General features: G+C 45.2%; 1 long non-coding RNA gene across 1 annotated transcript; it reads right to left on the bottom strand.

The window, feature by feature from the left end:
• Positions 1-248: 248 nt before the first annotated feature.
• On the bottom strand, positions 249-16,474 carry LOC115402643 (uncharacterized). Its single transcript, XR_003933152.1, has 3 exons — positions 16,378-16,474; positions 16,117-16,121; positions 249-259 (listed from the first exon to the last, which is right to left on the bottom strand). It is a non-coding gene; the product is annotated as an uncharacterized LOC115402643 (long non-coding RNA).
• Positions 16,475-23,549: the final 7,075 nt, after the last annotated feature.

Raw genomic sequence — 23,549 nt, forward strand, 5'->3', positions numbered from 1 at the left:
GGTGTGAATGTATACACACCGGGACATGTATTTAGGTTTACATGGTGTTTATAGATGTCCTTGTCATTGGTGTGTATATGTGTTTACAGTTGTATGTGTGTTTGGTTAAGCACTTGTTTCGTTATGATTGTAATAGCTATTTGTTGATTATGATAGGATAATGTATACAGCAGAGCCTGGGGTAGGCATTAATAAGCTCATTAGCTTCAGCCTACTCCATTTGAGCTCACAATGTAAATTTTCCTTTTATTTTCTCTCTCTTTTGAGTGTAAAATGATGTTTGTGGACTGCTCAAATCAACTAAACTAAACTAAACTAAACTAAACTGAACTAAACTAAACGTATGACTACTAAATGGTAAATTCTCAAAACACATTTGCCAAATTCGGAACATTTGGAACTGTGGTCGAGAGAGGTGGAATAAATAAATTAAAAAAGGTGCAGCAGTCGCATTGTCTGACAGAAAAATATGAAAATAATTAGGGCTGTCACTTTAATGCATTAATAAGATTAATTAATTACACTGCAAATTAGTGCCTTATAAAAATTAATCAACGATTTCAATCACAAGCTGCCTTATTTAGAGGCATGCTATTCTTGTGGTATTCATTTTGAATTTAGAGTTTGCTCAAACTGCCTATTTGAGACTTATTTTATTTCTGAAGGAGAGGGAGAGAACTGGAGCATGCTGGGTCGGGGTTCTCGAGGAACAGGGTTGTGGTCTCCACTGCGACTCGTCATCCTGCTCGTGCCCGTTCCCGCAGCGTGTGCACATATTCCAAGATGTCGGCCCGTGGCAAGCGTCGGACTCAGACGGAGGCAATTCAGGAAACGGAGGCTGTAGAAGAAATGGATGTAGTGAAAAGAGCGAGTGGATGGAAGTGTAAAAACGTAGACCCTAAACTGTAGCATCATGAGAAAGGAAGAAGGAACGCCGGCACCAGAGCTTGTTTACATCCTGGAGATGTAAATATGGCCGTCCAATCAGAAGCCTTCAAAACCCCGAGAGTTAAAGCAGAATTAATCCGAAACGTTTTCCACAAAAACATGGAGAATATTTCAATCAGGAATGAACTTTCATGTTGAGCTGAGTCATCCTTTCATGGTAAACGGACTACACTTGTACAGCGCTTTCTACCCTGCATGACAGGGCCCGAAGCGCTTCACACTGCAATATCACATTCACCCATTCACACCATACTGGGTGGTGGTAAGCTACCAACTGAGCTACTGTCGCCCCTTTCATTCTATCTTGTGTTCAGTGGAGTTATCCTGTCATTCTGATTCATGTTTCATGGATTCATCCTTTCATTCTTACTCATTTTCAGTGAAATCATCCTTTCATTGTGGCTCATGTAAAGTGACATCATCCTTTCATTCTAACTAATTTTCAGTGAAATTATCCTTTCATCGTGGCTCATGTTCAGTGGATTCATCCTTTCATCGTGGGTCCTTCATGGGAGAATGTTTGTGTCCAGGTTTCACTTCCTGTGACGCAGTTCCACACTGACCAGAAAATGCGCCTCGAGCCCCTGAAACTAAATGTCATTGTTACGGGTACCGGGCTGCGGCTCCCGTGGGCAGTTATATGTTGCTGAAATGATAAAGACGAAGTGATCACACGGGAGCCGTGGCTTCTCCTTCTCCGGATCATGCAGCTATCTTTATTAAACATGTCATTCTATTTACTATTCATTGACATTGTCCATTTTCAAAGGTAACAGCAAATCACTGTTTCTTTTAATCTCTGAAGACATCTTCAAACATTCGCAAAACATGTGTTTCTCTTAACCCATTTCTTTTGCATAACATAAACAAATCTGTCACATCTTTCAGTCATTCATCCAAAATCCACGCCAAATAATATCATGGTAGCATAATGCACTTGATATGCATCTCATTTAAATACTGTAAAGTATTCTCATGGACTTGTGCAAAACAGAATCATGTAAATAGACAACTTTCAAACTTTTTAACCAAATCATCTTTACAACAACATGAATTTACTTCTTTTTAATCAACATTTTACTATTTAACCTCTTTTTAACAGTTTCTTTAAATGCACACCGATTAAACTTTATGAAATCATGTCATGGAGCCAGTCAAATCATGAAAAACACTCTTTACCCAACAGAAATGAGTCGTGCTGCCCATATAAAGAAATATAAAGATGTCTTTTAACTCTATCTGCGTGCCACACCGCCATCTTTGTCACTTCTGGCTGACATGTGGTCCCAAAAACACAAGATTAAGCACTCTACTGATCATCTGAGTCAATTGCATCTCGCCCAAACCAAACTCAAAATATTTACAAGTCTTATGGACACTTTCACTAGTTTTTGATCATGTTTCATACCTGAAATGATAAAGACGAAATGATCACACGGGAGCCGTGGCTTCTCCTTCTCCGATCATGCAGCTATGAGAGTGAACCGGAGGGTGAGGTGACAGATACCACAGGCTCACAGTGCCTCCTACTGGTTGGAGTGCTGCGACTACATGTCAGTTTCACAGATCATACCTTTTATAGGTCTTTTTCACAAAATAATAAACACATCAATGAGAAAAACTCAAATAGAAAAATAAATTTACACAAGTGGGCACACACTGGTGGGCATCACACGCTCCCTGACAAAATAAAAATGGCTCCTGACATTTCAAAATACTCATAAAACTCTTTAAACCCAAATATTTATTGACCCAACTCTTTCAATTACTCACTCCTGACTTAATAACAAAACATCGTGGGTGGAATGTATGTGGCTGGTGGATATGGTATGTGTGGTGTCTGATTGTACCAAATATGATGAGAGTTTGGGACACAGATTGGTGACATCTGTGGTGCGAGTGAATGTGTAAGTGACGTGTGGTGAGGTATCATTGCAAACACTGGGTATGGCACTGTATGAGCAGTTGCGGAGTTGACACTGACGCCTGACTGCACTGACGGTTCACCAAGTGTTTCATATGTGAAGAACTGTTTTGGTTTTCTGTCACGTGTAGACTTTCTCAATGCAGGCTGTGTATGTTCAGCAGGGGGTGTCAGGGGTCGATTCTCTGTGTCAGGATCTGAGTGTTCATCAACTCCATCTTCTTCAGTACTGATGTCTTGTAAGTTTCGATCATCATCCTGTTCAGTCTGACTTTCAGTTGGTAATGGAGTAGTGTCAGGTATGTACTCAGGTACAATGCTGTCAGGTATGTACTCAGGTACAATGCAACTTTCTCTTTTCTCCTGTTCTGAAACATCCACGTCTGTTCCAGGGTTTTCAGTTGGATTCCTCTGAGTAGATTGTTCATGGGTATTCTCCATCCTCTCTATTGGTATCCTCAACCAATAACCTGAAGGGCAGTCATCATCTGAGTCAGTGTTTTCACTTTCATCTGCTTCCTTTTGAGTTTCTGACTGTTTTCTTCGTCGTTTGTTTGTACTTTTCTCTCTTTTCAGGTATTGTTGGAGTAACTTCGACCGGTAGGTCATTTACCAGCAAAAGGAGGTTGCGGTGGAGTGTTCGAGTTTTGCTCTGATCTCCAGTTTCAGGACAGACGATGTACACTGGGTTCTCGGCAATCTGCTTCTTGACTTTGTAAACTGTCTTCTCCCAGTATGATCTTGTTTTGCCTGGACCTCCACGTTCACTGAGGTTCCTGACTAGAACTCTGTCTCCGGGTTGCAACATCACTCCTTTGGTTTGTTTGTCATAAGTTACTTTCCCTCTTGCACTTGATTTTCGGCTGTTTTCACTGGCAATCTGGTAAGCTTCTGACATTCTTTTAGCCCATCTTTCTGCATACCCTTTCGGTGAGTATGATTCCTTTTCTTCAGTTAATCCAAATAGCAGGTCAACTGGGAGATGCGGATGACGGCCGTAGAGTAGGAAAAAAGGTGAGTAGCCAGTCGATTCATGCCGAGTACAATTGTACGCTTGGACAACATGCGGGAGGTGATCCTTCCACCGCAGCTTCTCACTATCAGTCAATGTTCTCAACATCTGAAGTATAGTCCGATTCAATCGTTCTGCCGGATTGCTCTGTGGGTGGTATGGCGTTGTCCTTGAGTGGCCAACTCCAGATAGTCGCTGCAACGTTTGAAACAGTTTATTTTCAAATTCACGACCTTGATCGTGATGCAATCTGGAGGGATATCCGAACCGAGGAATAAAGTCACTGAACACGAGCTCTGCAGCTGTCTTTCCACTCTTGTTCTTAGTGGGGTACACCTGGGCAAACCTAGTGAAATGATCAAGCACCACCAAAATATATTCATATCCTCCAACACTGGTTTCCAAATGCAAGTAATCAATACATACTAGTTCCAAGGGAAAACTAGATGTGATACTCCCCATCGGAGCACGGACATGTATGGTAGGCTTTTTGGCTTTAATGCATGGACATTTTCGAGTGACATAATCTTCTATTTCCTTTGACATAAAGGGCCAATAGAATCTCTTTCTTGCCAGATGTAGCACCCTCTCTGTGCCAACATGACCCATCTCATTGTGCAAATACTTCAGAGCGAGTGTTCTGTATTTGGTAGGGAGGACCAATTGCTTGTGCTCATTTGTTCTTCGGTAAAGGAGATCATTGTCAAGATACAACCTGTTCCACTCATGTAGCAGCTTTCGGGTTGCTCCACTCACACTTTTTCTTGTTTCATCTGTTAGTTTTGTGTTTGACGCCTTTAACTCTCTTATCTGATTGATTGCTTGATCCTCTTTTTGGGCTTTCACGAGATCTTCATGGCTGATGGGTGGTAGATTGGTGTGTGGCTGTAAGGACATGTCTGAGGAGGTGGTGTTGAGAGCTGCGACCCAGGCCACGTCTTTACGCTCTGCTGCCTGACTTCCATCCCATGTCGCATGCACTACCTCATCAGAGAGTTTTTCTGTACACACACTTTCATATTTCTCCAGATCGAGGGGAAGGCGGGACAGTGTGTCAGCGTCCACATTTGCTTTTCCAGGCCTGTATCTGATGTCGAAGCGAAAATCTGAGAGCTCACCCACCCATCTATGACCCACTGCATTTAACTTCGCTGTGCTCATGACATAAGTCAGAGGGTTGTTGTCGGTGTAAACGGTGAAGTGTGGAGCATAGTACAGATAGTCTCGGAATTTCTCACACACCGCCCATTTCAATGCAAGAAACTCCAGCTTCCCGCTGTGCAGATGGTAATTGCGTTCGGCTGGTGTGAGTGTCCTTGAGCCATATCCGATAACTCTCAGTTTTCCATTCTGGCGCTGATATAGAACTGCTCCTAGGCCCTGGTCTGATGCGTCTGTATGCAGCGTGAAGGGGAGGTTAAAGTCTGGATATGCCAAAACAGGTGGATTTGTCAGGAGAGCAACAAGTTGTTCAAGGGCATCCTGATGTTCAACATCCCAGTTCACCGACTCTTTGGAAGACAGCTGTGGATGTTTGGAGTTTCGGCCTTTTGTAAAAGACTGGGGTTTTCCTGGTTTACTCTGAAGAAGCTCATAGATTGGCCTTGCAATTCGGGAAAAATCCTGGATGTATGAGCGGTAATAGCTCAGGAAACCAATCAGTTTTCTCACCTCTCCAACTGTCTGCGGTTTCTTCTTTGTCAAGGTTTGTACTGCTTCCAGGTCACGTGGATCTATTTTTACTCCTTCAGCAGATACGAGACGGCCTACATATCTGACTTCATGTCTGAAGAGCTCACATTTATCCGGTCTCAGTTTCACTCCATGCTGCTGCAGAGCCTGCAAAACTTTTCGGACAGCTTCAACATGTTCATCGAAGGTTTTAGCAAAACAGAGCACGTCGTCAAGATATGGGATACAACAGTCATCTCTGAGGGGTCCAAGCATCTCCTCCATGCTTCGTTGGAATGCAGCTGGGGCATTTGAGACACCAAATGGGATACGGACCCATTCATAGAGACCCCACGGCGTAATGAAGGCAGTGAACTTGCGTGAACTCTCAGCTACAAAACCCTGATGATAGGCTTTGCCTTGGTCCAGGATACTAAACCATGCATTTCCCCCAAGGGTGTCCGTCAGGTCCTGTATCCTGGGCAGCGGATGTCGATCAGGGACAGTCTTCTTATTCAGGAGGCGATAATCAACGCACAGTCGTAAGCTGCCATCTTTTTTTCTGACGCAGACCACCGGTGCAGCATACGGGGATGTTGATTTTGTTATCCAGCCTCTGAGCAGCAGTTCCTGTATGTACTCTTTAACTTCTTTGAAGAGCGGCTTTGGAATAGAAGCATATGTTCTTTGTACAGGTATTCCATCCTGAAGAGTGATTGACATCTGCAAGCTCGGTATGTACCCAATATCATTTTCATCACGCGCAAAAGCTCCCGATTCCTCACAAAGCATTTTTTTAACCACTGCCCTTTGCTCCTCATCAAGGTGGCTGAGGTCAACATTTGGCTTCCAGGGAGATGCTTCTGGGCTTTCAGGGTTTAAAACAGCACTGTTTACAGTCACTTTGGGCTTGGGCATGTCAGATTGATCACATGGGATCACTTTGCCAACACTTTGAATGACACCAAGAGCCGTCATTCTCGGTAGGGTGATTGGGTGTTTTGTTTGGTTACTGACAGGGAGGGTCACATACGGTCTCTTTGGATTCTGTATTTCTAGTAGTCCCTCACTGACATTCAGCTCTGCTAACTGCACATTACTGTCGTCAGGTTCAAACAAAAAGACTGAGTCAGCCAAATCAAGGTGGGGTGGAACGTGGCACTTGACCCAGGTTACTTGGCCTGCTGGAATCACAGTGTCCTGTTTGTGTGTTCGAATGCGTCCACACTGCATGGGAGGTTCACTGGCCTGGATGAAGTGTACGAGGAGCTCTGCTGTCTCTTCTGGTAACGACATGGCATTACAGAGCAGAGTGATGAGCATGGGGATTAGTTTTTGAGATTGTTCTTGGATCATCTCCTCCAGTACATTAAAACCAAGCAATGGTCTTTCCAGAGTCAGACTACTCACAAGAAAAGGCACAGTGATTGACAATTCTGGGTTTTCATTCCCCTTTAAGTTGACTGTTAATGCAACCCAGCCGTCAAATGGGATGGTGTCGCCATTGACTGCATACACTTTCAACTCCTCTTCATCATCAACAATCTCACTGAGTGGGTTAACAGTAGTGTCAGGGAGATATTTATTTTTCCATTCTCGATCGATCATGCTCACTTGGGCTCCAGTATCCAGCAAAGCAGTGATCGCCAGACCATTCAGATTACATTCAGTGAGAGCTTTTCTCCCAATAAGTTTAGCTAGTCTTTCACCTTTACTGCTCGGGAGGGCATGAGACGTTTCACTGGATGTCCGTTTTGTCTGTCTTTGACTCTCTGTCACATTGTCTTTGTCCTTGATGTTAAGTGTCGCCACACTTGTTTTGTCAGACTCACCAGAATAGCAGGTGTTAGTTTGGGACTGCAGGGACCCGGTCACTGTCCGTCCCCTGGCAGAGACCGGCGAGAGTTTCCCTGATGCTTCGGATTCTTCAGACAACCAACTGCTCGGTGGCCATCTCCACCACAACAAAAACAGTGAGTACAGTCAGGCAGATTCAGCTCGACACATTTATCACAGCCATAGGGTCTCTCTTTTCTGCCATCCATTTTGCTTCTTCTTGGGTGACTGGCTTGCTCTGATTTTTGGGTGTGTATTGACTGTTGCATGAGTTCGACAAGATTGGTAAGTTTCTCAACTTTCTCTGTTAACTCCTGAATCACATCTGTCTTTGTTTTTTTTCCAACATTTTCCTCTTTCACATTGAGAGCCTGAGCAGCGTTTACTTCAACCTGAGCACTGTGCACATTTGTTGGTTTGTGACGGGTGGCTGAACCTAAGCGTCTCTGCCTTTCATTTTCGTCACTTATTATTCTCTTCATTTGCTTTAGGATGGCTTCATCTGTTACATTGGGATCTGCAAGCAATGATTTGAGATCTCGGCGGACATCATCATACTTGTGTGCAAGCCCTTGATACACAGTGTGAAGAAAAATATCTTGCACTGTACTTGCATTATACTTTACATCTGTGTCATCACGTTTTGAAGCCAGCAAGATCTTTTGTTTAAGTCCAATGACTCTGTACAGGAATTGTTGCGGTGTTTCACTGTCCTTCTGTTTAGTACACATGAGTTCTTGGAAAAGTTCCATGTTGCTCTGCTCACCAAGGTGGGAATGGAGGAAGCCTTTGAGCTCTCCAACCGTTAAGTCATCCTTATTCATTAACATGTCCTTGAAGTTCCCAGGTTTGATTGCTCTAAGGACAGCCCTCACAATTTCTGCTTCACTGAACTGCTCCTTTACTCCTTCCTCAATCTGGCGGCATACATTGTTGTAGGTTATGTCTGACCCTTGATCTCCAATCTGACCCCCCAAAATCTTAAACTCTCTGCGATGGAGGTAAGAAAGCTCTCTTAAGGAGACCATTTTGTCATGGGTCATGGGTGTGGAATGCTCTTTTTGACTGTTGCTGTTTGATTTGTATTGTGGTCTTGTAGATGACTGAGAAGTGGACTGCAATGTTTGAGGAGGAATGTATTGCCTGATTTTCTGACCTAGCTCTTGATAACTTGCAAGCATTTTCTGTACCTCAGTATCACACACATCCTTAACTGTAGCTGAGGGGTGTCTAGCATGAACATTTTCACAATCATGAGCCCCACCATCATCATGTACAACTGGATTGACAGAAGCATCAACTTCATTTTCTTCCTCACTTACATCATCAACATGTTTGTCTGGAAAAGAACCAGGGGGAACACCACCACTTGGTGCATGTGTTTGCAAATCAGACCTGTGTTTCTGCATAGCCTCTTCAATCTGATCTTTCAAATATAACAAGTGAGCAATACCTGTATCCTCAGACTCTAGCAAAAGCTTACTCTGCATATAGCTGGTGATGTACTCAAAACTCGCCTCTTCATCCTCTGATGACAGCCTGGCTTTGTCCCATCCTGGCACTGGACCCAGCGTTGTGGCGATCTCGAACAGTTCATCTGGCGGTAGGGCAAGCAGGTCCTTCTTGATGATCCACACCAACTTCTTCCTGTCACCGTCCGCCATGGCTGCTTCTCTATCACCCACACCTGGTCACGCAGTTCTGGAGTTCTGGAACCGATCTCTGCCTCTGTCCTCGACGAATGGCGACGTCAGCACAACACCACGTTCACTCTTCCTTCTTCACAGGTGGCATGCTGTTGGTAGCATCACATTGCTTCTGGTCCAAGGTTTCCATATCACTGGATCAGCTTCCGTCATGGCAGTGGAAGTGATCCCGGACGAGCCCCCAATAAACTGTTACGGGTACCGGGCTGCGGCTCCCGTGGGCAGTTATATGTTGCTGAAATGATAAAGACGAAGTGATCACACGGGAGCCGTGGCTTCTCCTTCTCCGGATCATGCAGCTATCTTTATTAAACATGTCATTCTATTTACTATTCATTGACATTGTCCATTTTCAAAGGTAACAGCAAATCACTGTTTCTTTTAATCTCTGAAGACATCTTCAAACATTCGCAAAACATGTGTTTCTCTTAACCCATTTCTTTTGCATAACATAAACAAATCTGTCACATCTTTCAGTCATTCATCCAAAATCCACGCCAAATAATATCATGGTAGCATAATGCACTTGATATGCATCTCATTTAAATACTGTAAAGTATTCTCATGGACTTGTGCAAAACAGAATCATGTAAATAGACAACTTTCAAACTTTTTAACCAAATCATCTTTACAACAACATGAATTTACTTCTTTTTAATCAACATTTTACTATTTAACCTCTTTTTAACAGTTTCTTTAAATGCACACCGATTAAACTTTATGAAATCATGTCATGGAGCCAGTCAAATCATGAAAAACACTCTTTACCCAACAGAAATGAGTCGTGCTGCCCATATAAAGAAATATAAAGATGTCTTTTAACTCTATCTGCGTGCCACACCGCCATCTTTGTCACTTCTGGCTGACATGTGGTCCCAAAAACACAAGATTAAGCACTCTACTGATCATCTGAGTCAATTGCATCTCGCCCAAACCAAACTCAAAATATTTACAAGTCTTATGGACACTTTCACTAGTTTTTGATCATGTTTCATACCTGAAATGATAAAGACGAAATGATCACACGGGAGCCGTGGCTTCTCCTTCTCCGATCATGCAGCTATGAGAGTGAACCGGAGGGTGAGGTGACAGATACCACAGGCTCACAGTGCCTCCTACTGGTTGGAGTGCTGCGACTACATGTCAGTTTCACAGATCATACCTTTTATAGGTCTTTTTCACAAAATAATAAACACATCAATGAGAAAAACTCAAATAGAAAAATAAATTTACACAAGTGGGCACACACTGGTGGGCATCACATCATCATGGCTGTCTTGATATTTCGGCAGGCAGGAGGACTGAGGAGGAAGCTGAATCGAGGGTTTCTTGCCAGATGTGATGTCAGTGGAGGTTGTTAACCACAGACCGCCGCAGCAGCGGCGGCGGCAGCGTCACGCCGTCCCAGTGGCTTCGCTTCATGTCTGGCTGCTCTCCCACCACCAACACTTTCCCTCTCCACACATTCACTTCTCAACCCACCTGCACCATAGAGGGGGGCCCCGTGAGGCATTAACTCAGACATCATGCTGGGTCCTTCATCAGACGCTGCTGCAGCAGCTGATGAAAACGTTCATCACTCCTCAAACAAGAACATTTATTCCAACATTTTTTTAGATTTTCCAATATAAAATGTAATTCTTACCACATGCAGCTGTTTCAGTCCATGAGCTCTGCTGTTATATGGATTGAACATGGAGCTTATTTCACAGGATGTGAGTAATTAGGAAGAGACTTTGAACCTGCAGCATCTGCATCACTGGAGGAGTCAGGGTCCAGACTGGACTCTCCCGCCTCTGCCTCTTCCTCTTCCTCTGCCTGCTGCCCTCCTCTTCCTCTTCTTTCAGATCAGCAAATTAAAGGTGTAATACAGGACTTTCTATTTGCTTTGAGTTACGGGTGGATCATCAAAATAACTGGTGGTTCTGTTTGTCAATCATCTGCTGAGCTGCTTTCTTAAAGCTGTTGTACGTGCTCACTCCCAATAGGGTTCTACGTATTGCGCATGCGCATTCAGAGTGTTTATGTAGCCGGTGATCTTCTGAGCTAGTACTTACCGATGGCGAGTCTGACATAATGAAACTGGAACTGTTTCAGAAAACAAGCTTTATGAGCGAGGCCGATCGCAGAAACTGTAAACAGAGCCGTGCACGCCCGGAGAAGATGAGCTCGCGCTCGCACGCTTCCACCACTGATAGGCGTTTTCTCGGGAGAAGCAGGAGAGCCGGGCGGATGGTCTGGCGCATGCGTGTTTTTCGTCTTTTCGAGAAAATTGTCCACTATACCTTTAACGCTGAGATGGTAACACAAATTAAATCAATTCTTCTTGTGTATATTAATGTTAAACACACTCTTCTGTTCTACCTCTTGAAATGTCAAGTTTACAGATCTCACAGTTTGTAGCAGCAGCGTTGTTGTCGACATGTTGCCTTCTGCTCTCGTAGGGTCGCGGCTGTTGGTAAAGTTTTAGGGTGGGGCTTCATCATTCTTCAGTTTCAATGTCTTTATGGACCAGATATCAATGGCTGACCTTAAAGTCATCCCAAGCTGCAGCCATTAGACCATTAAACCTGGTTGGTTTAAGTTCATGTCATTCATCTATGTTGTTGATCAGTGATTGGTGGAATCTCTATTTAGAGCAGCCTCCTGGTGGGATCTCATAAGAGCCTCATGAAGTGAACACTGTGATCTGATCCATGTTCATTCACTCACACTCTGGAGCGTCTCAGCTGTCAGATTCTGACGGAGTTCTTATGGTGTAGTCGAGGTTCGCTGTTCAATAAATCAGTGTTTATTTCACCGCTCAGTAACCCACTCATCAGTATAACACCCCCCCCAGTTCAAAACACACTCTTAAACTGACAAAAATACACATAATTGGTCCGTTAATTGAGTGCAGCTGGTCGGGTGGCCATTTTCCCACCAAACGCCCCGATGAGGCTGAGTCTGTAGGAGCAGCTCTGAATGTCTGAGTGCAGGGGAGGCAACGTGGAGTATGGTGAGTGTGTGTCGTCTGCAGTGTGAATGAGAGCTGAGGTGAAGGAGTAGGACTGACCGGTGTGAACCCTGACCTACACAACTGTTTCAGGGAGAATCACGGTGAGGCTTTGTTAGAAGTGTAGAGAACCAGGAAGTGGGGAAGTGCTTGGCATGTGGCATGGAGTGTGTGTGTGTGTGTGTGTGTGTGTGTGTGTGTGTGTGTGTGATGGGGGTCTGGTTCTTCATGTGTGAAACACCAGAGCTTCAGCCACACATGAAGAGAGACTCACCAGGAAGATGTGTGTGAGGACGAGCAGCTGCTTCTCCTCATCTGTGCAGCAAACCCAGTCTCATGCAATCCGGGACATGAGTCGGTAAATTAATCTGTTGGTCCCCGTCCAGGAACACGGTTTGCATTTTTCATGTCTCAAACGATGTCTTTTAAGCTAAAACATTTCAGCGGCAATCATCTGGCCACAACGGTTTCTGGATGGATCGTCTCAACTATTGGCTCACAAAACTGTTTTCCCGAAATAGAAGAAGGAAATATCAAAATGTAAGTACATTTATGGGTTAAAACTGATGAGGAACACACTCATTTGGAGTGAGTTTACAAATTAAATTGATATACACAGGTGAAATTTATTTTTTGCCACATGGGCTGACGCCCCTGCTGGTGATAATATGAAGCCACAGTGGAGCTGCACGAAATCTCAGGCGTTAGCGTGAGCCCGGGTCGCTGCACCTCAGCTGCTTGCTGTGGTTTCAGCTGTGTGACACTTCTCTCCTCTCTGTGTCGATCAAACATCCGGCAGCGGGTGTTTAGAAGAGTGTGTTCCTCTGATGGACTGCAGATAGGAACCCAATCCCGGCGGCTCCTCAGCAGCTTGGTTGGTTACTTCGACTGAGTCCCTCTGTCCCTGGACGTTTCAGAGTTTCTAACGCAGACTTGATGATTAATGGTGAATTAATGTCCATCCTCAGAAATCAGCTCTGACCGCTGACCTTCTCTCCAACCAACAAACATGGAAATGTGTGAAGAGGAAAGACTGGAGTGTGTGTCGTCCACCCCTGGAACGCTCCAGCCGGGGGTCCGGACCAGCCTCTCATTGCTCACTGCTGCAGCCTCACCTCCTCTGTTTCCATGCGTGGGAGTTATTGGATGTGAACTTTAACAAATAGTTCTGTCAGATCTTATCAAAGTCAGCCTACTCAACAGTCCCTGAAGGAAAATCTGAAATAAATACCCTGAAAACACAGATGAAGTCATATTCAAATAGGTTGGACCATCTTTCAGGTTTTCACCTCTGACTTTACCATGGGAGCTGAAACACAAACTTTCCTTTTCTGAAAAAGATAAGAAACTCGGCCCCCAGAGATCCTCAACGGTTTCCGAGTTATTAAACATTGCACACAGATACACACTCCCTTTCAAACAGATTTCATGTAGAAATGACACTCATTTGCCATCAAAACGTCACCAGTGTTCTGCTTTGTCCATTATCGTTTCTTAGTTTCAAATCTCTTCCTTTTTGAAGAAGAGGCAAAATTACACAAACGTGAGTCTTCAGGAGTATCAGGGACCTTCTGTTGTTTTTCTCATTACAGCTAACGAAGACCAGCAAGAAACAGAATGATTAAATAATCAAGCTTCAGGGTTTCAGGAGTCAGTCAAATGTGATTTGAGGGGAAAAAAAATGTGTTTGACTTTTGGAAGTTCTGTCACTTTTTGCAAAGTTGTATTTGTTTGACATGAGCGTGCACGAGGCTTCAGCTCGGGGTTCACAGCTGAAGCTGGGCTCGGGGTTCACGGCTGTCAGCATGCTGGTGAAACGCTGCTGAACTCGCGGTGCTGTTGAAATCCCCTGGCCGGTGTGGGAAATCCTCAGTGGTGTTTGTTGTGGGGAAAGCTGCTGCTGAAACACTCCAGAAACGGTGGTTTTGTCATTGTGAGAGTGGTGGCAGCGCCGGTCTGTTTGTGTCTGTGGAATTTTGTTCACCACCAGTTAACCACGGTGTAAAAACACTACGGATCCCTTGTTTTGTTTTGATGCTTCATGGTCATGTTTGCTGAATGTGGAGGAAACGAAAAGGTTGAATCGAATGTTGTTTTTCTTCATATTTTTGTTGTTCTCACTTTGACTCAGCAAGCTCTGAATTACTAATCATATAGTGAGGATCTTCTGTTAACCTGGCTCATGGCTCCACATGGCTCCACATGGTTCCTCGTGGTTTTACATGGTTTTGCTTTGTTCATCAGTTTTCAGGACTGTGACCCTGACACTCCATGGACCCTCTCTCCACAGGGGGGCGCTCCAGGACAGAAGAGGTCCATCTAAGCAGGAATCACTTCATTCTGCTCATTTGGTTTCGGTTGTCAGTAAAATGTGAACTGAAACAGATTCCCAGTGAAAACCTGACCTTAAATCTGACATCCTTTGCTCTCCAGGAACTTTGCACATGTGGCTAAGCGTAATTTTCCATCAAGTTTGAAGCTCTGTGGACTCTGGGACCGAGTTCCCCTGAATTGTAAGTTGGTTCAGACCCTGGAACGCCCGGAGCCTCTCGGTGTGTGAAGGCCTCGGTCTGCTCCAGTCAGCAGCTGCTCGCTGGTAAATCCTGGACTGTTCGATTCACCGCCATGCTGGAATGGGAACAATACCGTAGTAGTTTATGTGAGGTGTTTGTCCACAGATGGAGGACGTCTGGATGAGGGCGCATCATGACATTCCACAGGTAACAGACGGACACTGTGATTTGTGTCTGTCATCGTCTGTCCTTGGACAGCCGGTATTGTTGAACCGATGAAGGACTGGACTCAGACGGACATAGACACGGGAGGCAGATTCAGCCCAGACGTTACAGGTTGATTAGTGAGACATAAAAATGAACAGAAGTGGGGCAGAAACATCTCACCTTGAGCACATGAGAAAGGTGTGGAGGGTCAAATACAGCTGTTCAACGTGACCATTGCTAATGTGCACATACTTGCAGTATGTATATGTTTTTGTGTGTTCTTTTTATTTAGCTTATCTATATATTTTTAAGAGGAAAGCCACAGGGTCTGAGTTAATGGTCTCCCTCTTTTTGTGGGAAGGGGGTGGGGTTAAATGTCCACACAATTCATGGACATGTGTATACAACTGTATTATGTTAACAGAAAATAATACAAAATGTGCTATAAACACTTTGAGTAAGTAAACCAAACCACGGTCACACTATTTTATTATGACAGCTGCAGACAGGAAGTCCTGCAGTCCCCGGAAAGACAGTCTGTCTCCTCTCAGTCCTGTCAGGAGGTAAAGCAGTTCTGGCTGAAGACTGCCATTGTGCTGCTCTGCCAGTAGGAGGCGCCATTTCCTTCTTTTAATATGGTATCCAATTCAGGCTTGTTGAGTTTCTGTTTCCAATATGTTAAACATGGATCATCAGACAGATTGACTCAGGTCAGAGATCAAAACCAGCATTTCTAACCACCTGCAAATATGAGCAAAACTAAATAGAACAAAACCTGCAATGTAATAAATGGTCAAAAATGTAACAAGTTGCTGAGCCCAAAATGAATTTAATCAAATTCATTTATAAAGCTCTTTTCATACATGGTGTAGCGTAAAGTGTGTTACAGGTTCAAAACACAGTAATATTTAGAATAAAAACCGCTCTGACCCAGCCAGTGCATGAACCACGGTGCCGAGCTCCCACCGTTCAGACCAGAACGGCCTGCAGGAACAGTCCCACAGGCAGACAAGAACTCAGTGCCCAGTGCAGAGGGCCCTGGTGAGGACGAGAGACGAGAGGAAACACAGTAGAAACTAAAATAATGGAAGCAAGATCTAAAAATATAATGGAAGATGAAGTAAAACACTAAAAATGGAAATAAAGAAAAAGAAAATGAGCTAACAGACTATTTACAGTTAAAAGACTCAGTGAAAATCTAAATTAAAAAGGTGGGTCTTGAGTCTGTTCTTAAAAACACCAGTACTCTCTGCGGCCCTGAGGCCCTCCAACTGTTCCACTGATGTGGGCCATGGTGGCAGAACCCGGCCTCACCATAATTCCGCGTTCTGACCCTAGGAACCCTTAGACGGCCGGAGCCAGAGGACTTCAGGGACCGCTGGGCTCATAGTGTAGAAACAGCTCAGATAAATAAGAGGGCGGACTTCTTTAGGTGATAAAATCCTGTTTTTGTTTTGCTCTGAAATCCTATTGATGGGGCTCAGCGTCAAAGAGAACATCCAGGTTTCTAACACACTGGGACTTTTTCAGATCCCGCAGTGCCGGTAAAAGGTTTTCTTGCTTACCTTCAGGATCGATTAAAACCTCAGTTTTGTCCTTGTTGAGCTGCAGGAAGTTGTCTGCCATCCATGATTTATCTAAAATACAGTTAAAAAGGGCATCGAATGGCAATGAGCCATCAGTTGAGTATCATCAACACAAGTGTGAAAGCCGATGCCGTGTCTCCTGATGACATCCCCAAGAGGAAGCATGTATAGTAGTGGACCGAAAAGTGAACCTTGGGGAACTCCACACTGAATTTCATGGATTCTCGAGGAGCAAGTATCCATACTTATGAAAATTTGATGATCTGAGAGACTGGAATCAAACCAGTTAAAAACAGTACCATAGAGTCCTGTCAGGCTTCAGAGTCTGTTTAACAAGATGTGATGATCGACTGTATCAACGGCAGCGCTGAGATTCAGAAGCTCCAGGACGGAGTGTTTCTGAGCGTCCATATTACACCTGATGTCTTTTAATAAGGCCGTCTCAGTACTGTTGTTTGTCCAAAAACCAGAGTAATATTGTTAGAATAGAATACATTTTTTAAATCTAAAATAATTTAATTGGATAAAAAAGAGTTTTTATGAGGGTTAGGTCGTCGTCATGTTTCCTATGGTTGTTGTCACATTTCGGGTGGTTGTGTCAACTGATCAGCTGGTTGAAGTGCTGAGAGGATGGATGAAGTCGACGGCTTGTACTTGTATACGGTAATTTTTCTATGTGAAAATACTTGTTAGTTCAAGGTGTGGTCACTGGCACACACCAGAGCATCAGCTGTCATGACTACACACAGTGTTCAACACCACTGGAACGTGTCCATTTAAGAAGATTGACAGCCTCTGCTTTCACTCACCAAAGCTGAGGGCTCCATTTAACAGAAAGGCAGCCTGGTGGTTCTTCTTTTGGAAAAAAAAAAAAAAAACTTTTCAATCTGCGTGTTTACATGGGACATTTCATTCCTTTTTAAATCCTCATAAAGTCTAATTCTGCTCTAAAATTACCATGTAATAGCCTGAAAACTTCTTTTTGGAATTAAGGTTGAACTTGTATCGACCGACGGACTTAGGCTGAATCCCATTTCACCCCTTAGCCCTTCCCCTTGGCCCTACCCCTCGTTTTGCGCGTTCACGTGGAGGGGTAGGAGTGTCCCAATTGTCATTATGACGGAGGGGTAGGGCCAAGAAAGAGGGCCAGTCACCCCTCCAAAAGGAGATTCTCGAGAGGCACACTCCAAACGGAGGGGTATCGGCCGATGGCGAGGGGCGCTTGTTCTTTCAGCCTAGATCATGCCTGGCGGGCGGGGTTAATTCACTTCCGCATTGACTGGAGTGATCGTTTCCACACCCGCGCATTCCAGGCGCATTCCAAACACAACAGATAGACGATTATTTTCAATAAACTGGTTTCTTCAACACGGCCCGCCTGGAATGCGCGGGTGGGAAACGAGCGCCCCCGCCAATGCGGAAGTGAACTAACCCCACGGTCCAGGTGAACAAAACAAGCGCCCCTCGCCACCGGCGCCACTGGATGACAGATTTCTCAGAAAGCCTTCCAAGATCGGCAAGATGGCGGCGTCCGCAACGAAAGACGTTCATAAATGTCAGTATTTTGTCAATTAATAAAGTTTTAAAATGTAAGAAAAACATTCTTCTTCGGCAGATAATTGTCGCATCTGCCTACGTCATCGGCAGCGGCGACTACTGATGACGTACGCGATTGTCGGAGGGGTGTCCCAATTCGGAGGGGTTGACTTTCTCCCCTACCCCTTAGCACTCCGTTTCATAGGCGGAGGGCCAAGGGGAAGGGCCAAGGGGAAGGGCTAAGGGGTGAAATGGGATTCGGCCTTACTCTCCTTTGGAAGCCAAATGACCGTATATGTAATTAGTTGCGATTTCATTCTGGTCGTTCTGCGCATGCTCCGTCGTGATGACGCAATATTCCAAGATGGTGGCCCGCGGTGCGCGGTCCTACTAGTATGGAGAAGATTTATTTAACGGCAGTTTTTGAAGAATTGGATATAATGAAACGAGCGGATCGGAGGGCGCTTGAAAACACAGACATTTTCAAAGCTGTAGCGTCAAAGTTAAAGAAAGAAGAGAAAAACGCTGCTTACTTCCGGGAGACGTCAGTACGTCACGCCGCCCCCTGTCCAATCAGAACGCTTCTCAGACCCCGGCGTGAGAGAGGAGTTAATCCTTCATTTTTCCCATGAGAAGACCAAGCTCAGGAATATAATTCTGAATTACTTAATTCAGAATAAACCAGTTACGAATTAAAAACGCCCTCTGACCCTGCAGCATGAACATGTTGCTGATAATTTTAAATAAATTAGAACATAGTTTGCCTGCAGTCCTTCCTGGTGCCTCCAGGTGGAGCTGTGCCTCACCTGTCCCACATCATGAGCTGTGTGTAATAGAAGCAACAGAACACCTCCTTGTCTTCCACAGGTTTTATTTGATGTCAGTGGTTTTTTGTCATTATTGAAAGCAGTGAATCCATCAGTTTGTTCTCTGTATAACAGAATCATTCATGAGGTAGAATTATACAGTCTGCAGATTACAGCATCTCATACAGAAGAGTTTTACCCTTCTTCAAAATCTGATTGGTCATCTTCAAGTCAAAGCTTTTTCATTAAGTTACAAATACAGTTACATTACAAATAGGAAACTCAAAAAAACACATGGCCAGTAGTCTGCTTCATATAATCCCACTGCTTCGGTGCGAATTGTGGTTTTCTGTTGTGTAAGAGGGACGCCATAAAGAGGATTCTCTCTCTCAGTCAGGTGTCAGACCTGCCCCGTTCACTGGGTGGCTTCAAAGCAGCTTTAGTCAGAATACATTCTTCATAGCCTCAGTGAGTCTCCTGCATAGTCTGAATAAATATTAAATAAGTTAAATATGAAAGGTTAAAACCAGCTGCTTGTCAGTGTAGTGTCCTCTGTCCAGCTCATCTCGGCGTCTCAGTTCTTCGTCAGGTTGGATACAGCCTAAAGGAGGAGGAACAGGGCTTTAATTCCATCTGCTGCATGGAGCCGTGGACTAAACACATGCTTTGATATGAGAAAGGTGGAGAATGGCTTCACCCTTTGTATTAGCGACTCCAGCCGTTTGAAGAAGTCTCTGGCCTTTTCTTTAGGATACGAATCGCAGGCCGGGACGGTGGTCTGAAAGGAAGTGTTGGACAACAAACGTCAGACTCACATCACAGCTTGTTTCTGATCAGACAGGGAGTGTGGAGTGCGTTCTTACCGCCGTATTCCCGGAGTTACAGAAGTTCAGTGATCTGATCTGAGAAGGGCAGAGAAATGGTTTTAGAGGAAAATCTCACACTGAGCTGAGGACAGATGATCAAACACATGGAGAGGATTCCACTCACCGTGTAGCTGTGCTTCAGGCTGTTGTACAGTTTCTTCTGTTTGCTCTCAGTCACATTGAGATGAACCTTCATGCTGTCTCTGTAGCACTGCAAGGCCGACACACAGCAGCAGTCCTGAGAGAGAGAGAGAGAGAGAGAGATCTATCTATCACTGAAACTCTTCAGTTTTCTTACAGATTGATGTAAATTAAAGAATCCAGTGTTTCAGTTTGATGAATTGTCAGAGTGAAAGCTGACTGGATGAATTTTCCACCACTGAGATCAGTTTTACTTCACTCGGGTGTTTTTTCGTGTAAATCGTTTTCCCATCCCTGAGCGGTTTTTCCAGTTTACACCTCTCCTCTTTATTCTACCGGTTTTGCTTCTTCTTCTGAGTTTCCCCTCGAAGGGCTGGATCTCAGCTGTGAAACGTGAAAGCGGAGCTCCCCTGACGAGGCTCTCAGGCCGCGCTGAGGAAGTCATGGTTTTGTCTGCTCACATTACTCAACACATTTTGTCGGAAGCTGTGAGAAACTGAGAGCGAGCGAAAGAGCGAGCGCTGCGCCGCGCTCTGGATTTGACTCAGTCAGAAAGTTTACCAGTGATGCACATGAAGATGATGTGAACAACACTGCAGTGGCTTTCCACTTTAGACCCAACGTTTCCACATCGCATCAAGTGGACGATATTCATACATTTTATCTGAACTGCTGTTTATTTTAAATCATATGAAAGTCAATAAATGATCATAGAAAGTTTCATAATGACACTTATCAGAATGTGAGAGCAGTTTCATTAAGATAACACACTTTAACTGGCTCCAACACTCTTTAAATGCATTTCTGCTGAAAGTTCTCTGTTTGGAGGAACTTCTACGCCTGGATTTAATTTAGACTGACTGAGGATGTGAGCGGAAGCCTTCTGAATGAATCTGTCTGAACTGTGACTTCACGCTTCACGTCTCGCCCTCCTACAGCTGCCAGCACGCGGCCGTTAGTTTCTGCAGTCAGTGGGAGAGTAATTACAGTGAGTAAGCGACCGCAGGCTCTAAATGCGGTCGTGACCTTTACTAATTAATTTAAAGTCCCGGTTCTGGCGCTCACCTCCAGGTCCTGCGGTGGAATGCTCAGCATCTGCTCGCTGTTCTGCAGGCGGAGACGGAGGCTCAGTCAGGATCAGCGTGAACGTACGTTCTCACACAGCGTGTGGATGGAAGTGAACCCACCTGCAGGCTCCTGTTGACGGTCCGCAGCTCTTTCAGGACCTCTCGTAGTTTCCTCAGGTCCTGGATTCTGTCGTTGCTGGTCGTGGTCGTGGTGCCCCAGGCGCCGCACAGCGCTGCAAGCAGGCAGAGGAAGAGCAGCTTCATAATGTTCATGCAGAGCAGGCACCAGATCACCAAAGTGAAGATTTGCTGGAAGTGGAGAGTCTGGTGTCTCTTACCTTCTTATAAGGATCCCTGAGGACGCAGGAAAACCACGTCTTCAGAGCTGGAAAGCTGCACAAACTGCTGTGTGAGTAATGAATTTTCTTTTCCACTGGCAGTCACCACTACGTGATTCGAAAGTTTCGTCAAGCGGCGCGTGCGTGGGGCCTATAGATACGAGGACGTGCATGTAAACCTGTGAGAGAGCACCCGACAGGAAACTACAGGGAGACGACACTTCCCATTTTCGCTTTGAATCAGAAGAGCCGCAGCGATACCATGTCGTAGACACTGGTCATATCTGTGGTGCTGACAACCCGGTCGCATCACTGCATCATGGAGACCTTCACAAACACACAACAGGAAGCCCTTCTTAAGAGAAATACACACATGTTCAAACACGTGTGGCGGCGAGCAGAGGCAGTTCACACTGACGGCGGTTTGATTCCCTTTTACTTCCTCTCAGTATTCCTCATCGATCCAGAGATACTCAGTGTTTTTCTCGATTTGCAGTTTGAATCACATTCAAAACCACTGGTGTGAAAAAAGTCGCAGGTTCAATTCCGCATCGTCCTTGTCCACATGTCATAGTGTCCTTGAACAATATTTTGGACCCTCCATTTCTCCCAGTGGATGGACTGAGCAGCTCACATGGGGTGTGGACGGCCGACGGTGAACAACAGTGTGAAGGCAGACATGATTCTACAGCCGTGTGAGGACAGCGTCCTGCTGCCGTCCTGTGGGGAAGTGGCAGGTTGTGGCAGGTTGTGGCTTCTGTGTCCGACTCCCCGTTTACTTTGATGAGGTTCTTTGATCAAACGTGGTGACGAGTGTCTAGAAAGACGTCAGACCGTCTGACCTGTCAATCAGGTGATGAACGTCATAGTGAGGATGGATGACAGGCTGACGCTGGTTTGCTTTTATGTCACATGATCGATATTGTTACAGACCCTCCCCACCTGCTGCAGGTCCTCACCCCCTGCTGAAGGTCCTCACTTCCTGCTGCAGGTCCTCACCCCCTGCTGAGGTTCCTCACCCTCTGCTGCAGGTCCTCATACCCTGCTGAAGGTCCTCACTTCCTGCTGTGGTTCCTCACCCCCTGCTGCAGGTCCTCATACCCTGCTGAAGGTCCTCACTTCCTGCTGTGGTTCCTCACCCCCTGCTGCAGGTCCTCACCCCCTGCTGAAGGTCCTCACTTCCTGCTGCAGGTCCTCACCCCCTGCTGAGGTTCCTCACCCCCTGCTGCAGGTCCTCATACCCTGCTGAAGGTCCTCACTTCCTGCTGTGGTTCCTCACCCCCTGCTGCAGGTCCTCATACCCTGCTGAAGGTCCTCACTTCCTGCTGTGGTTCCTCACCCCCTGCTGCAGGTCCTCACCCCCTGCTGAAGGTCCTCACTTCCTGCTGCAGGTCCTCACCCCCTGCTGAGGTTCCTCACCCCCTGCTGCAGGTCCTCATACCCTGCTGAAGGTCCTCACTTCCTGCTGTGGTTCCTCACCCTCTGCTGCAGGTCCTCATACCCTGCTGAAGGTCCTCACTTCCTGCTGTGGTTCCTCACCCCCTGCTGCAGGTCCTCACTCTCTGCTGCAGGGTTTTGAGGACACTGAAGTTGCTGGACATCCTGATGACGTGTGGAGAACTAGCTATCGCTGAAGAATGGCATTTTTTGTGTATTACTGTGTTCTCAGGCAGTCTGTTCAGACGTCTCGTCTGCAGGTCTCTATTGTGTGACTGAGCGAAGCCAGCTCGGTTCATCTTCCTGAAGAAGGACAGTTTCTACTGCTCAGCTGCTACACAATCAGTTTTAAAACTGATCGATAAACACTTGACTTGAAGCACCCCTGTTTAACACATTATAAGTACATTTATAAAGCATTATAATACCATTGTAGCATTGTGTAGCTACAGTTATAAACACTCATAAATGATCACAATGCTTTATAACATCAATTAGGGCCAGGACCTAACCCTAACCCTAACCCTGTGCTGTATAGTGAGTTATAAAACATTGCGATCATTTATGAGTGTTTATAAATCCTTATAATGTGTTATACAGGGTGCTTCAAGTAAAGTGTTACCAACTAATCTTGAGACTCTGCTCCTTTTTTATTGTATTTTATTGCTCATATCTTCTGCTTTCAGGCTTTGATGTGTTTTTCTGTACAGCAGTCTGTCGCAGTGGTGACTGTTTTCAAAGGGCTTTATCAATAAAGTTGAGTTGAAAGACTCATAACGCCGTGTTTTTCTATGAATTCTATCTGAAACAGTGTTTTAAAGCGGTTCTCAAAAGTGCGTTTTCAATTATCACTGAGCCAGCTCCGTCTGCCTGACCCGCTGAGGTCCTGTCTCAGTGTTGTGGGCTGCTCAGCGGTGCAGTGGTTAGCACTGTTGCCTCACAGGGAGAGGATCCTCGGCT

Source organism: Salarias fasciatus, chromosome 2 (genome assembly GCF_902148845.1).
Source record: "Salarias fasciatus chromosome 2, fSalaFa1.1, whole genome shotgun sequence".
NCBI classification, from domain to species: Eukaryota; Metazoa; Chordata; class Actinopteri; order Blenniiformes; family Blenniidae; genus Salarias; species Salarias fasciatus.